The sequence below is a fragment of the Rhyacophila brunnea genome, unplaced genomic scaffold, assembly GCF_057557595.1.
Source record: "Rhyacophila brunnea isolate RB1 unplaced genomic scaffold, BYU_Rbru_1.0 scaffold_8, whole genome shotgun sequence".
NCBI classification, from domain to species: domain Eukaryota; kingdom Metazoa; phylum Arthropoda; class Insecta; order Trichoptera; family Rhyacophilidae; genus Rhyacophila; species Rhyacophila brunnea.
In genome coordinates, this window is record NW_028233350.1 from 15319007 (window position 1) to 15334388 (window position 15382).

General features: G+C 35.4%; 1 protein-coding gene across 1 annotated transcript in view; it reads left to right on the forward strand.

The window, feature by feature from the left end:
- Positions 1-918: 918 nt before the first annotated feature.
- Tsp74F (Tetraspanin 74F) overlaps positions 919-15382 on the forward strand; it is a 44314-nt gene continuing 29850 nt past the window's right edge. Inside the window, exon 1 of the mRNA XM_085958778.1 lies at positions 919-1119. The gene's annotated coding sequence lies outside the window, so the exon portion shown is untranslated. The remainder of the gene's footprint in view (positions 1120-15382) is intronic.

Consider the following 15382-nt stretch of genomic DNA (forward strand, 5'->3'; position numbering starts at 1 on the left):
TAAAAATAAACATGGATATTTACATGGATATACGTTTTAAATGTTCATAAGCAATATGTATACTATTTATATTCATTTGTTCACTACTCGATTGTGAAATGGAAAATTTACGATCCGGACCGCTCGACAATTTTCTGAAGATATTAACATTGTTATCAAGTTTTATGTGTATTTTATAAAAATAAGTGTGTTAGATTTTTTGTTATATGGCATTATTTTTTTTTCTTTATTATTTTTTCCACGAGACGGAGCGACAATTTTACCGATTTCACGAATCGGAACGGCGCTCCAGTGCGCTCCGGTCCATTTCGAGCCCTGTACCACAGATAGTAAAAAAGCATCTAAGGTTACAGAAATATCTAGATAATTAGGGAAAAAGTTTGAATTATTCAAAGGTCAGTTGGTCAATGATTATCAATCCATTATCAATCTCAATTCAAAGTCAGATGTAAACACCATGAAGTAAACTTTACTCCAGAAATACGTATTTAATCACAGGACATTTTAATTAAAGGTAATCTAGAATTATCGAATTTGAATTATGTTACCTCCTAACTGGTAATCCTACAATTTCAAATTTTTTAACATAATATAACTTACCAACTAGTGATAGGTACCTACTATAAATCAAACAAATAACAATTATGTAGAAATTCAACTGGTAGAGTGTTGAGGAAAATTAAACCTGAGTTTCAAAAAGGCGAACATTATCATAAAAAGATAAAACGCAATCATTATTTCTGTTGTTTTTGAGAGAGGGTAGCTAAAAAATAGTTTAGAGAACATAAAATGTATATCGACTTGTGTTAAGTAGGATTTTTTGTCGCGTATTATATTTTCCCCTCCAAATACTACATTTTTGTGACTTGTACTATAATTCCATTTAAAAACGATGGCGGCACCGTAGAAAAGTCAAGCAGTCTCGTGCTGAGGTCGCTTAAGCGTACAGGTGTTTCGTGTCAAAAAAAACAAAGTTCCTTAAAATATTTAATTCAACATGCATCAGTGATAAATAAAATTCAGCTGTCAATTGCAGTGACTGTGTTCAATAAGACGTTTGAAAGTGTTTCAAGAACATACTCAGAAGACATATTTCCGATTGAAATATCATAAATCAAGGTAAAAAGAAACAAGTCACGATAGAATACAATTACCAATAATACAAAACGCCCATCTGAATGGTATTATAAACATATTTTTTATTCTATTTAGAATCTACTTGGTTTATAAACACAAAATTATTATTTTAATAATTATTTATGATATCCGTAGGTATGTATTAAATTGATTATTATTGATTGATTGAAGAATGTATTAATTTGTTATATTTTAGAAAGGACACCTAATCGATAGTATTGTTTTGATTTCTTTGAACATTCTGTTTGTTTCAATATTCTTACATAGTTACGAAAAGTTGTCGTGTTATTATTGTAAGTAAGGCAATGTAAGGAGGCATGGTTGGCCAGGATATTAAGTAGGCGTTGCCTTCTTCCTCTATCTCTTATTATACGAATCAACATTGATAGACGTAAATCTGTTTTTAATTAAAGTATTTTTTTTTCAATGAATAATACACAAGCGTTAAGATGTACCGGATTCCGATGGATAGAAATATAAATATTAAATATTTGATACGGTAAAATGTGTTTTGTTTTATCAATATAAGTCTATTTCGTATGTATCTACCTACGTTTTATTGTGTCCAGTGTCGGTCCTTAATGGAAGCACTTTTACGTCAAAATTAGCTGCATATCTTGGCTACTGCTCTACGTTTTGTCAGTGTATTTAATAAATTTATTTATAAAATCAAAAGCCATCTATCTATATATAGGTGTACCAACAAATTTTATGTGTGCGTCTGTTTAATTATTATGAACTGTACATGTATGCGATACGTTTATATACTTTAAAAAAAATCACTGGGTTCGGACATAGGGAATGAATAATCATAAACCCGGAGGGAAGACGACACCAATGTGTAGAAAAAGACCTCCAGAGTGAAGACTCTCGGTGTGCCCAACTGGCATTCCATTGTCAAGGAGTGAGGGTGGTGGAATGCATACAACCAATGTTGGGAGCGGTTAGGGCCCTTATTGGGTTTTAGCGTTAGGTTTAATAAATAAATAAGAAATAGGTGAGGCGCAGAACCAAACTGGGAACGGGCGCCTGAATAGCATGTTCTATAAACCTCCCATGGTTTCGTAATCGTTAAGTGTTATATTGTGCTACCAAGGCTCGCGTATGCATAATATGAAACATGGACCTTTAATGTTAGAGTAGCGCAACGCAGCATGGAAAGATGTCGCCGGTGTTTTGTAAAAAAGGAGAATCAACCATTATGGAAAAATTTAGATTTTATTGAAAAAACAATATGTAGGTACCTCACTAGCTTTGTCCGTGTAAAGACGGCGAATTTGTATCTCCACTGGAAAGTTCTTAAAAACGAAATCATAAGGACGAATGTCCACTTAGTGTAGGTACGGATAGAAAGCGAATGTGACATATTAGGCCCTATATAAGCCTATTATAAAGACAGTATTCTTTCTAAGCTTTATTATAAACTTGTTAGACATTTATAATCATCCACGGGTAATAAATAAATAAATGTCAAAAGTTAAAAATCCTCCTTCTGTAAAATAACATTTTGGTTAATTCGCCCTTTTTACAAAACACCGACGATGTATGTTGGGGATAACGTGAATAGACCACAGAATAAACCGATGGATAAGGAGGCACACAAGGGTACGCGATGTGTCATCAAGCAGATGAAATAGTAATGGGCTGTACGCAATGCTGTACGTGTCACTGGACAAATTCCGTCATAGAGTGGACCCTGAACGATTAGGGCTTGCGCAGACAGAGCGCGGTCAGGCGGTCTGCGTTCCGCGTTCGGAGTTCGGCGTTCTTTGTACTGTATGGACTTCATACTGTATGGGTACACAGCCGGCGGTCAGACCGCGCCGGTCAATTGGAACGCTAGAGTTCTGGAGTTCTATGCCCGGAATTACAAAGAACGCCGTACCTCCCGTCCAGTCCCGTCATAGGAATTTGAGCAGTCACACAACATAGAGCGAAACCACACGGGGGAGTGAGTACGCAACAGCGGTGCTTTCTCACTTCCACTCGCAGTCGGAATATAGCGGTCTCGCATTATGCAGCGCTTGTGTCAGTACAACGTTTGTAAACAAATGGAACGCTTATTGTTGACCGCCACCTGTCTGCTGTCCCTGAACGCTGGCGGTCAACGGTCGGTTGAACGCAGAACTCCGACCGCTCTCTGTCTGCGCAAGCCCTTATAGGGACCTCCTCAACACCATTAAATCGCCTTAGTCATAAAGTTCGGTGGATGTACGTGGCAGCGAAGAACTAAGGACCTACGGGGAGGCCTTGGTGTAGTAGTGGATCGACATCTGCGGACGTTTGTACCAATACATATATCGTATTACTACTACCTTACTTGAGTCACATTCATAATAGGTATGATGTTTTTTCAAACAAACACAAATTTTACGTATTTGGAGACAGTATCTAGGTATACGGATATTTGTAATAAATTTGTAATCTCTTCCAACCATATTGGTAGGGATTGAGCGGTTGCTAGCAACCAATCCCCGAAAATAGTGTGTTAGGTGCATATTAATATGATTTGCCTGCGAGTGGAAATGGCGATGACTGTGCCCTGTTTCACTACAATAATATTAAACTGTGGATAAATACTGTGTATTTCTCTGTGATTTTTATACGCATAATGAAAATATCAATGGAATCCAATGACATTATTAATGGACGACACACTCAATACAGTAGCTAACAATTAAATTCGCGCATTCGCATGTATAGGTAGACGTCACGCAATTTCCATTATGCGATATCACGCATCGGGAATTTATAGCAATATGACCTTTATTGTAATGGCGTTAGAGCAGTGTTTCTAATGTCAATGTTCATTTGAGCGAACCCGTTCGAACCGAACTATTCGGCAGACCCAACAAAAAGTATCAGGAATTTATAACAATATAACCTTTATTGTAATGGCGTTAGAACAGATTATGCCATTCGGCAGACCCGACAATAAAGTGAGTGTCATTTTCTTTTACAGATGATTCGTCCATATTAATGTCATTGATGGAATCTTACATGTTTTTAAAAATCTAATAGAAAACTGAAGAAATCATTCCTAAACGTGGTTCCGTGGACTCTCGTCGGGAAATCAACGAGCATTTGTACATAGTATTGTTTTATCCAACGAATACTACATGAGATTTGAGAATGTATTGAATCTACTTATAATAATTTGTACCTATAATCTCGGAAACATATATATTAGAAAAAATCTTGAAATATGTTGCAGGACAGGGCTTGAATTGCATCCATTGAATTCCGGCCAATGTGCTTTGCCAAACAATTAGATTAACGATTAGACGACTGTCATTTTTGTCGTATATAGATTCACTTTACAAATTAGAATTAAATTACAAATTAATTGGGTGTCGTAAGTACGGGTTTCCGAGATTTCACAACATTTTTCAAAGGTTCTTTCGTACAAATAAAAATAGCAATCACTAGCTTAAATAATTGGTTATTTAGAAAAAAGAGTGTTATGGCGTTACAGCGATTGGCCAATGCGCCATAATACATAATAAATACAAATTATAAAAATGACTTAATTACAAATTACAACCAACATAACAAGAAAGTATGTGCTTATGTAGATATTAAACTAAAATGATAAATACAATTATAAATTTAACCTATTTAACACGTCCACAAACACGATATTATAGTCAGTGACGTCCCGTGGGGGTATGCAGATTAAGCGTCGCTTGGGGGTGGCAGTTACTCTAAGGGTGGCAAATCAAGGAGACTCAGTTGGTATATATAGAAATAACTACCTAAACTTAGTAATAACGAAAATATCTTTCCAATAAAAAAAATCAGTTATCAGTCAGTATTAACACAATCACTGCTGAACTTTGAATTACCTTTTAATTACCACATTTAAATAACACGTTAATTACATCTAATGGCCAACTGCTCCAAACGCGCCAGTTGCGGCACTAAATGTTAACATACAAAGTTTAACAGGACTGTATTCGAGTTCGCGATGTCTAGTTTGTTTCCGTTGCCTTTCGACGTCCATGGTGACGAAAAACGACAAGTGCACGGATGATAAAAAATAATGTATAAAAGAATGGGGTGACTTTTTGGCGCTGCCCAGGGGCGGCATTTTGTCTCGGGACGTCACTGGATAATAGTAAATAGTTAATAAAAAATAAATCGACCTTCATGGTGCCATCAAATAAGTTAATCGCACGATACACAGCATCATAAAACATCACATCCGTCCTGCGACGGGGTATCATGAAAACCTATCTTATTATCTTATCTTATCTTAAGATTATCTACTTGATAAATTGTATTTATTCAGGAGAGTGAAAATAAAAGTAAATTATTGTGTGCAGGCAATAATAGATAAAATCCATATTTTCTATCTAGAAATGAAATCTTAGTGTATTTTCATGTTGCAGCTATTTCATACAGTTATTATTGCGAAGGTGAATCAGCATAAAATTCTATTGAGACACATACAATCAACCTTGATCGACTATTAGCAATCAAATCAGTTTTTATAGATGGCGTATTATATTATGAGATTAGTTATGTTCTTATGTATCTGATATTAACAATGAATAATCGTAGTTTGCAACAGGCGAAGAAGGTGATATGAAAGTTCAAAAGTGAGAAAAAAAAACTTTATGGGATATCAACCATAGAGAAACGACAAAATAATAGCGTGGAAGTGTGGCATCTTTATAAGACAATGAAATAAATCCAAGTTTTAAGAATACGCGTAGATTGTTTACAATATTATATTATTTAGATAGGTATATATTATTGTAATATAATCCGAAAGATTTTTTCTTAATACTTCTTATATCTATATTGTAAAACCGTTGACAAGTCAAACAACAACAGAACTAGTAGGACATGCAGTGGCGCGTTTAGTGACGTAGAGGCCAGACGCACTGACTAATTTTGAATCCACCTACGATAAAAAAATGAATAATCTAATTTAAATTTAATCAAATAAATTCATGCATTCAAACAATTTATTATTTGTATTTTGTGTAAATTAAACAAACATGGTTTAATTGAAATAAATACCTACAATAAAATATAAAATTTTCAAAAAGATGCCTCTAAAAATAAAAATGAATAAGGACATACGAAGATCTTACAATGGCCCTACCTACATTGCACATTTTATTTTCAAAATTCAAACAATTAACTTCACTTGTACAGACATTTAAAATTATTAATAATTGTAATAATTATTATAACCGGCGTTTACGTGTTAAAAATCCATTGCTAAACATTTTTTGTATCATGTTTTACACATTTTTAGCGAGAGTTCATTGCTAACTATTTGCCCAACATATTATTTATTCAAAAACCATTGTATATTCTTAAAATGTATTTAAACTACTGTTAACAGTGTTAACACCCTTTCTACTCATACTTAATTTGGTACTTACATAAGATGTGATGGCAATACAATATATTAAAATTTAGGCCCGTTGCCCACATAGGTATGTCATCTTTTTTCCAGTTGTTTGTTAGTGGATTTATCAACCTGATTTTATTATTCTTGAATTTACATTGAAGATGTACCTATGTTACATTTTTTTATTGTAACGTAACTAGTTCTGAGATCGCAATTCTACATAACTATTAAATGAGCAAATGTATCTTGGTTAGACATTTTTGGCTCTCTGGTTTCTCAGCATAATATAAAGATAGTTTTTGTGATGTTTTTTTTTTTTTTTTTGGTATGCCCAAAGATGTTGAGTAAACCACTCATAATAGCGAAATGTGGAGGTAGGCTGTTAAGATTCATCATAAGTAGTGCACATTACATTTTGTTAGTCATACGTATTAGTTTTTATTGAACTAAGACTAAAATTTACAGATGGTGTTGGTTAATTAAAAAAAAAACCATGCCCAATCCACACCATATTATATACCATATCTTCTAAGGAAGAATGCAGTAACTCTTCTGACATCTTCTAAAATAATACATTTTTTTTAGTAAAAAGGCAGTTACTGCTTGTTTATTATTACTTTGTTTGTATTTTAACATCCTACTAATGAAAATTACCACCGTTTTTTTATTAATTCACAGTACTAAAGCTTGAAAAAACACATTATGTCATTTATCTCGAAAGTGTGTGAGATCAGTTACTGCCTTCTTCCTAAGAAAGGCAGATTAGTTTTGGTATACCTACTTTGGGCGATACGACAAAATTGTGCAAACTTTTTCATTCATACTTATTTGTTTTTGTTAGATTAAAAATACATATTACTCATATTGCTGGTGCAATATATGGATGAGTTAATTGAATTTTATCAAACAACGTTATCTACAAAAAGGTGTGTTTTTTATATAACGTTATTTTACATTCTCGGCTACATGATAGTCAAACAACTCTATGTCAATCTTTTCTAGTTTCTTCTTAAATCATCAGTAAATTTTAACGTTAACTTCATAAAGTTACCCTTGTTTTCATATTTTTTGAATCTCAACACAATACCTTATTTTTCACCCATAATTCTCCGTAGCAAGCTAATATTTTTTTTATTCTTTGTTTTGTAACTATAACGCGTTCTTCGTTGGAGTCTATGTTTTCGATTTTTTTCAGCCCTTTTCAATTGAACTGATCCCTTCTGTCAAGCTTGCAATTATCGTGTGCTTTTCTGGTGGTACTGGGTTTGAAGTATCGAAAAAATACTTCAGTGACGTTTTGCTCACGTGTCTCTATGAGCACATTGACCGAACACTGAAGATAGCGGGCGACAGTACCTATTACCAAACGAAAAAATCACGTAATAACAAAAAACATGCAATAATATACAACATACAAGTACATAATACATAAATATGTTAATATTTTCGGAAAGTTATCGAGCGCTCCGGTTCGTAAAATCTTCCATTTCAAGCGCTGCACCTAAGTAATATAAATTAATCCTAAATAATTCTTTTATAATGTTAACTGTCAATTCATAGTGGAACTGCATTGTATTATTTGATTAATTATTTGTAATTCAATGAAACACAATTTTGTAGTACTTATTCCACTTTTTAATTAAATTCTGTACCGGTTTCGTCCTCTTCTAGGGGACATTATCAACTTGTTGATAATATTGATAATGTCCCCTTGAAGAGGACGAAACCGGTACAGAATTTATTTAAAAAGTATAATAAGTAGGTACTACAAAATTGTGTTTCATTGAATTACAAATAATTATCCAAACAATATATAAATAATTTAAAAAAAATCAACTTGCTTGTTTAGAATTCATAATACAAAAATAAATGTTTAGAACACATAATATTATTAATTATTGCTTAGGATATTTTAATGAGCACGATAGAAAATAGTCGCACCCTCATAATATATTTTATTTTCGTACTGAGATACGTCCGTGCAAAACAAAACACACCCTATTCCATAAGGATGGGTATAATATATTGATTAATTAATTTCGGTAGGTAGGTGTGTGATATAAATAACCCCGCGAAATGTTATATTTGATATTAACGCACTAATAAAAACTACTTGTGTGTAAGTTGGCATAAATAGGTCAAAGGCGTAAGGTCGACGCTTAACTTTATTAAATACTTGTTATAAACATACCCCACCCTTTTGTATCGCGTTTCCACAATCTACTCCACTGATCTCTGTATTATTTTGCCACGGCGGTTTGGACTCTGTTTTTTTACGAAAGCAAAAAGATTGACGAAATAAATTAAGATAATGACAGTATTACGCCATAGGTGCAATTATGCGTAGGAAAGCATCAATTATGGCCGTGCCTACCGATCAATAAATAGTTTTGAATTAATTAAGAATGTATCTTTCCCGCCACCAACATTAACGCAACCTTCTGATTCGGCCGTATGCTGTCGCCAGGGCTCTTAAGGCTATACCTCAGTTGAGGCATGGTCTAAAAAGATCGTGGCTAGGCGATGCGCGGATTGCGGGTCGCGGGTGCAAATGACGCATGCCGAACGAAATATAATTTGTCATATAAATCCAATATGCGTCCATTTAATTTTCTGTTTATACGCCAAGACGGCCGTCTCTAAGGCCAATTCGGCCTATCAGAGAATGGCCCGAATGGCGGGCAGCAATTGGGGACTTAAGCCTAGAGCCCTTAAGGTTGCATACGGCGCAATTTTCATGGGAATTGCCGGTTACGCCTCCAGCATTTGGCATTCCCGAGTAAATTCCTTAACTCTCGTGAGACGCGCACTACTAAGCGGGCAGCGACTTGCGCTGATCTCGCTTACCAAAGCCTACCGCACAACTTCTACTGACGCGCTTGCCGTACACGCGGGGGTGCTACCCCTCGATCTGCATGTCCGAGTCAGAGGATCGATCACCCTCATCTTGAGGGGGATCAGCACAACACTCACCGGTGTCCATCTGACACCACCCCAGAGATCCGAGGACGTTCCTTACAGGAAGACTGTAAGTGACATTGTGTACCGTGTAAGACCGCATTTGCGGCATGGCAGGCGAGGTGGACCGCCTCCCCCAAGAGGCGGCACACTTACCGTTTATTTCCAGACGTATTCTGCAGGCACCAAACTAGAAGACTCCAACCTTCGCACTGGACTAGCCAGTTCCTCACCGGCCATGGCAACTTCACCGCCATACTTCACGAGTTTGGCTTAATAGTAGATGGGCCGGGTTGTACCTGCGGGCATGACCACCAAGATGTTGAACACATCCTCTGGGATTGCCCGCTTATGGAACTCGAACGAGCGGAACTGTTTGCCAGGGTCCGTCCTCACACGGGCCCAATTGGTCATGGAGATCTGATAGCAACCGAGGCCAACTTTGCGGCATTCGAGAAATTTGCAGCGTCGTATGGGGAGCGGGATAATCCCGACTCTTCTGTAGACTCATCCATTTCAATTCGTGACACTCAGTATGCTGGTACACAAAGCGCTTAACGTCAGCGGACAGCAGAGCTAGTCCAAAAAACCAAAATTTTTCTTTCTTAACTTTCTTCTTTAAGCACTACGGTGCATGGTTGCAGCATCAGTCCCGTGCGGCTCCGTCTCGGGACGGAATGAGCACTTAAAATCACTTCTTTCAGACACGTTTAAAGCGTCATAGAAAGCGGCCGTGCATATCCACGGCTGTGCATATATGACGGGTGGTGGTGGGCACTTTAGCGTATGTTCTATTAGTAACAATAATGTTATATTCATTGACATGTTTTCTTTTTAAAGTAAATGGGTAACGTTTTTAATCATATTTACACGATTTAAGAATTAATACCCCCGTCGCTATCACGAAACAAATTGACGTATTCACACCTCGACGTTCGCTCTCTGAATGCCAGCGAGTCCAAAATTTCGTCGCGCCTATAGTTGAAAATTATTTGCCGTTTCACTGAAGTATCGTCTTAATAGACCGGAGTTCCGTTCCGGTTCATACAATTCCCAAAATTATCGCTCCGTCTCGTGGAAAAAATATTTGACCATCTGAGCTAGATATTCTATATAACAAAAAATCTAACACACTGTTTTTATAAAATACATATAACATTAAATAATTATGATAATATTTTTGTAGAATTATCAAGCGCTCCGGTTCGTAAAATTTTCCATTTCGAGCGCTGAGTCTGTGGCGTAATCAGTGACGTCCGTAGGCAGAATGGCGCCCCTAGGCAGCGCCAAAATGCCGCCTCATTCTTGTCCAGTATTTTTTATCATCCTTTAATGACTCCGATATCTAAGAAATGTGTTAAATGGATACATTACTAACAAAATTGAAAATATAGACTGTAAGTATCCGCAAATCTGCTCGTGTCGTTTATGGTCCCCAAGGACGCCGAAGGGAAACGGAATTAAACTAGACATCGCGAACCCAACAAAAAAATTACTTAGAAATGGGTGTTAGCCACTTGCTCAATCTATGAGGTCCATACTCTGACTCTAAACACAAATTTTATTGAAAAACAAAATGTGTATTTGCCAGACCCCATTCGAACCCACGACATTATAAACCGATTTTATGCCACTCGGCCATCGTGGGTAGGTAAATTTAATTTAAATCTTATCTCTTCTGTGCTATTACGGTATTGGTATAACTTAAATATTTTCAGCAACACAGTCAAAAAAAAATCCAAGAATAAATATTTTTCTACACATTATTATTGGGTAATTTAGAATGTTATAATTTTTAAAATTGTCCATTTGATATACAAAAAACGTACAGAGCGGCATGTACTTGGAGAAAAGAAAACTGTTTTCTTGCTATTGTGCAAATTCGTTTATTAAATTACAGTCTCAAACACGAATGAATTCCTAAGTACCAACTAGCATGTACAAAATATTATAGAAACCTGTAAAAAGTACCTACTCGTTATATAAAGTGTGTATCCATTATCCCAACCAAACCAACCAAGCGAAAGCTTTCTATTTTTTATACATTATTATCACTGTTTTCAGAATTATCATTCATTACCTACTTTGAAATATACATACATATAAATTTGATTTCATGGAATATTTTTATTTTCGACGTGTCAGCTTTCCCAAACCTGGTCAATTTATTATTCATTCCATTACTTGGGGAAGAGGCATATTATGCATATTACTGTCAAACTAAAGCTTGATACATAATTTAATCAATCAATAAAAATATTATTTATTTTGAAGACAAAGTAAATATTTAAAAAAAACTGCTAAAAATAATAGTTAAGCCTCAATTACATTGAGCTTCTTTACGAGCTGTTTATTGGCGAATTTAAAAGTGGGCGATTCAGCTACTGCGATTTGATGATTATTGATTACACACAAAACTTTCCATTCGCTGAGAAGCCACAAGCCTGCGACTATTTTGATGGAACGTAGTTCGTTTTTTTACCGGGAGGTTGGTACTGCACTCTACTGCGCAGACGCAGTAGGCCCACACGCCGGCGTGTAGCGTGTAAAGTTGACCGGCTATCAACTTTTCTCGGTAGAGTGTTTACAACCTGCTTATTAGCTTATTCGATGATTACACTGGGCGACTTTACAGGCAGATTGTAAATTCGCCAATAAACAGCTCGTAAAGAAGCTCAATGTAATTGAGGCTTTAGTTTAGACTCTCTGACTGCAGTGCTTTTGTATTGTTCTATATATTTTTATTAAGTAAGTTCCCTTGGACTACATACACAAAGACATTTTTTTTTAAAAATAAAACGTATTTTTACGAAATATAAAAATGCATTTTATTCAGTTACTGATCAATAAATGCATATTGTGGTTAGGTTACCCAATTTTTAACATGTAAGTATCTACTTTATTAAATTAAATTGTTTAATTATTTATGTATCATGAAGTGGTGCCACATGTGGCGAGAAGTTGAGGTCATCAAGTACCTACGTACTAATTAGTATAATTATAGCAGGCGTGGCCAAGTTTACGTAGGCTGTGATCTATTGTCCATTATCAAAACTGTCAATTAATTATCTAGGTACCACACTCTCCCATCCCATGGTAAATTTTCATCTCGAATAAACGCATTCTATTTAGCTAAAGGCAATTAAAAAACAACACTTATTTTAATAAATACTCAAATTTCCATTCGTCGTGAAAATGATAAGTTTTAGTCTTCTTTTGGGCACTTATTATAGGTCTTTATAATCAAACTATTGTCCTACTTAACAATGAGACTACTCCTGCATTACAATTAGGGGAAAATACGCGTCAGGTTAAAGCGTGAGAATTCACATCTTCTTTTTCTCTCACTCCTGCGACAGGGCGTGAAAGATGCACTATTATGAATCAAGTGATACAACACGGCCACAAGGGTTCCCTCATAGTTAATTGGAAAACGACTTTCACGTAAGCTGATTAGGGAAATCTCGGCAGTTTGATTATTAGCCTTTGTTACTTATTACAATTTTAATTTTACCTTTACCTGCTCCTCTCTCCCATGGGTACGCTTACCTTAAAGTCATGTAAATTCAGTCAAAGCACATTTGAGTGTATGGCGACCTCATTATTGGGTAACTACTCCTGAGACATTCCCAGTCATAAAAAAACGATGCTTTGCACCACACTTAGGAATAATTATCTGTGGCCTGTGCAGCCCTCGAACAATAAGAAAATAAATACAAGTTGTCCGCTGAGTGAGGTCGCCACATACTAACATTTGACATAATCATTCAACACTTTTTATACTGTGATAAGCTTAGTTCTAAATTCGAGCACCGGACGATTTATTTTATGATAGTACCTATATCCTATATATATAGACTGATTTAAGCTGTGTAGGGTACTCTGCGAAGGCCCATAATATATGATCTTATTAGATCGGACATAGTTAAAAAAAAATATACACTTGCTAACAAGTGGTGCGTACACTAGCATAATAATATATTTTAACAACCGGTTCATAATATAACAAGGAGTTACCGTGAATTAAGTTGTATTTGTAACAATTAGTTCGCGCGAAGTATGGTATTGTAGATGTGCTGAATTACACAATCGTTTATTGGTAAGAAACCTATATATGTAGCATGTATACATATAAGGAAGATTTATTGTCTTCATGCCATTCTTGGATGCCAGGGATTCTCAGATGGCTGGCTCAGTTTCATAATGCTACACTAAAAGGAAAGTTGATTGCGTCAGCATGCAACGTGGTATCCTTATGTAGATTGACGTCGCACATTCCTACGATGGATTATAATCATAGAGACGTGCGTAGATTTAACAATACATTATACAGGTATACTAATACTATACCTATAGCTATAATAGCTATATCATATAGGCGTCACGCGTGCTAGAAGAGGAAAGACACGTAAAAGTTACTCACATCACGCTAGATTGGTGTCTCATAAGAAGCAACAATATAAATTCAAAAATTAATTATGCACACTCTAGTGCAGTGGTTCTCATACTGAGGAAGCCTTACACCATGGCCCCCACATCCTGAAGTGGGCTCCCAACCTATCCCTAAAGTTAAGAGTAGTGTGATGTTCTTCAGTAGTGTTCTCGTAAATATGAGAAAAAAGTGGAAGATATTATTTATTCCTATTTTGTGCAAAGAGCCTACTACGCGACGGTAAGGGGAAACTACGCCTCAGCTTAAAGCGCGGGGATTCGCATCTTCTCTCTCTCATTCCAGCGGTACGCCGTGAGCAATACGAATCTCGTGTTATGACGAAACAATGCTGGCTTTCTCAATGGTGAATGGTTTCTTTTCATAACATCAATGAAATCTTATTACATATATTGCAACTGGATGTATACTTTTTTTACATTTTCCCGGCTTAATTTCTATGGGCATTTGGTGCGATCAACCAAAATTTATCCCGCGATCGACACTTTGGACATGTCTATTGCATTTGATTACGTACCTAGTATTGAAATGCGTATTTTACATAAAATATGAAATCGTACAATGTTACTCATTGCTATACCACGTGTCATTTTAACTGGAAGAGAGCGTGCATGTAATTTTACAACTTTGTTTGTCCGGTGGTTGTTTATCCAGTACAAATCTTGCAATCGATTTTTAACTAACTTCCCGACTTCAGAACACGATGCCAATGCATTTTTAAAATACTTTTAGCCATCTTTAAGTAGAATTGAATTCATTTTCAGTTAATTCTGTTTTGTATGAAAAGTTATTTCGGAAGAAATCCGTAATCCAATCAGTGTTGCCATCTTTTTCTAATTCCGATTATAGTACAAAGGTGTAAAAATTATAGTATTTCTGAAAAAATATATAGTACAGGAACATTTTTCGTCTTGACCCCTTTAAAGTTATAGTATTTTAATATATTTGGCGTAAAATTGTAGTATTTTACATTTTTCGCGGAATTAAAATTATAGTATTGTACTATAATTATAGTACGGTCGGCATCACTGAATCCAATCCACTATTATTGGTTGCTAAGTGGGTGGTCCTAGCAACTAAATTATTAATATATACGTGCGTTACTATGGAAATCAAAATGACATTTCAGTATTTTATAGTTGTTTGTTTGTTTTTTATTTACTTCATATCACGTACAAGTTTGAGCATATTGAGCATAATAATTGAACAGAAAATTTAAAAACGTTGTAAGTATATAAAAAGTTATTTTTATCTTGTAATTATTTAATTCTAGCTTTTACGATATGACTAGAACTTGCATTGTAATACAATATGTGCAAATAGGTATGTACCTACAATTTATTTATTTGCATATGAATTTGATAAGGCTAATTTATTATTTATTATGCATTGTCTATGGTTGCTATCACTGATGGTGTTCATGCCACTTTTACAGTAAGGAGCGTATCTCGTTCGGCCCGTCTTCCGTA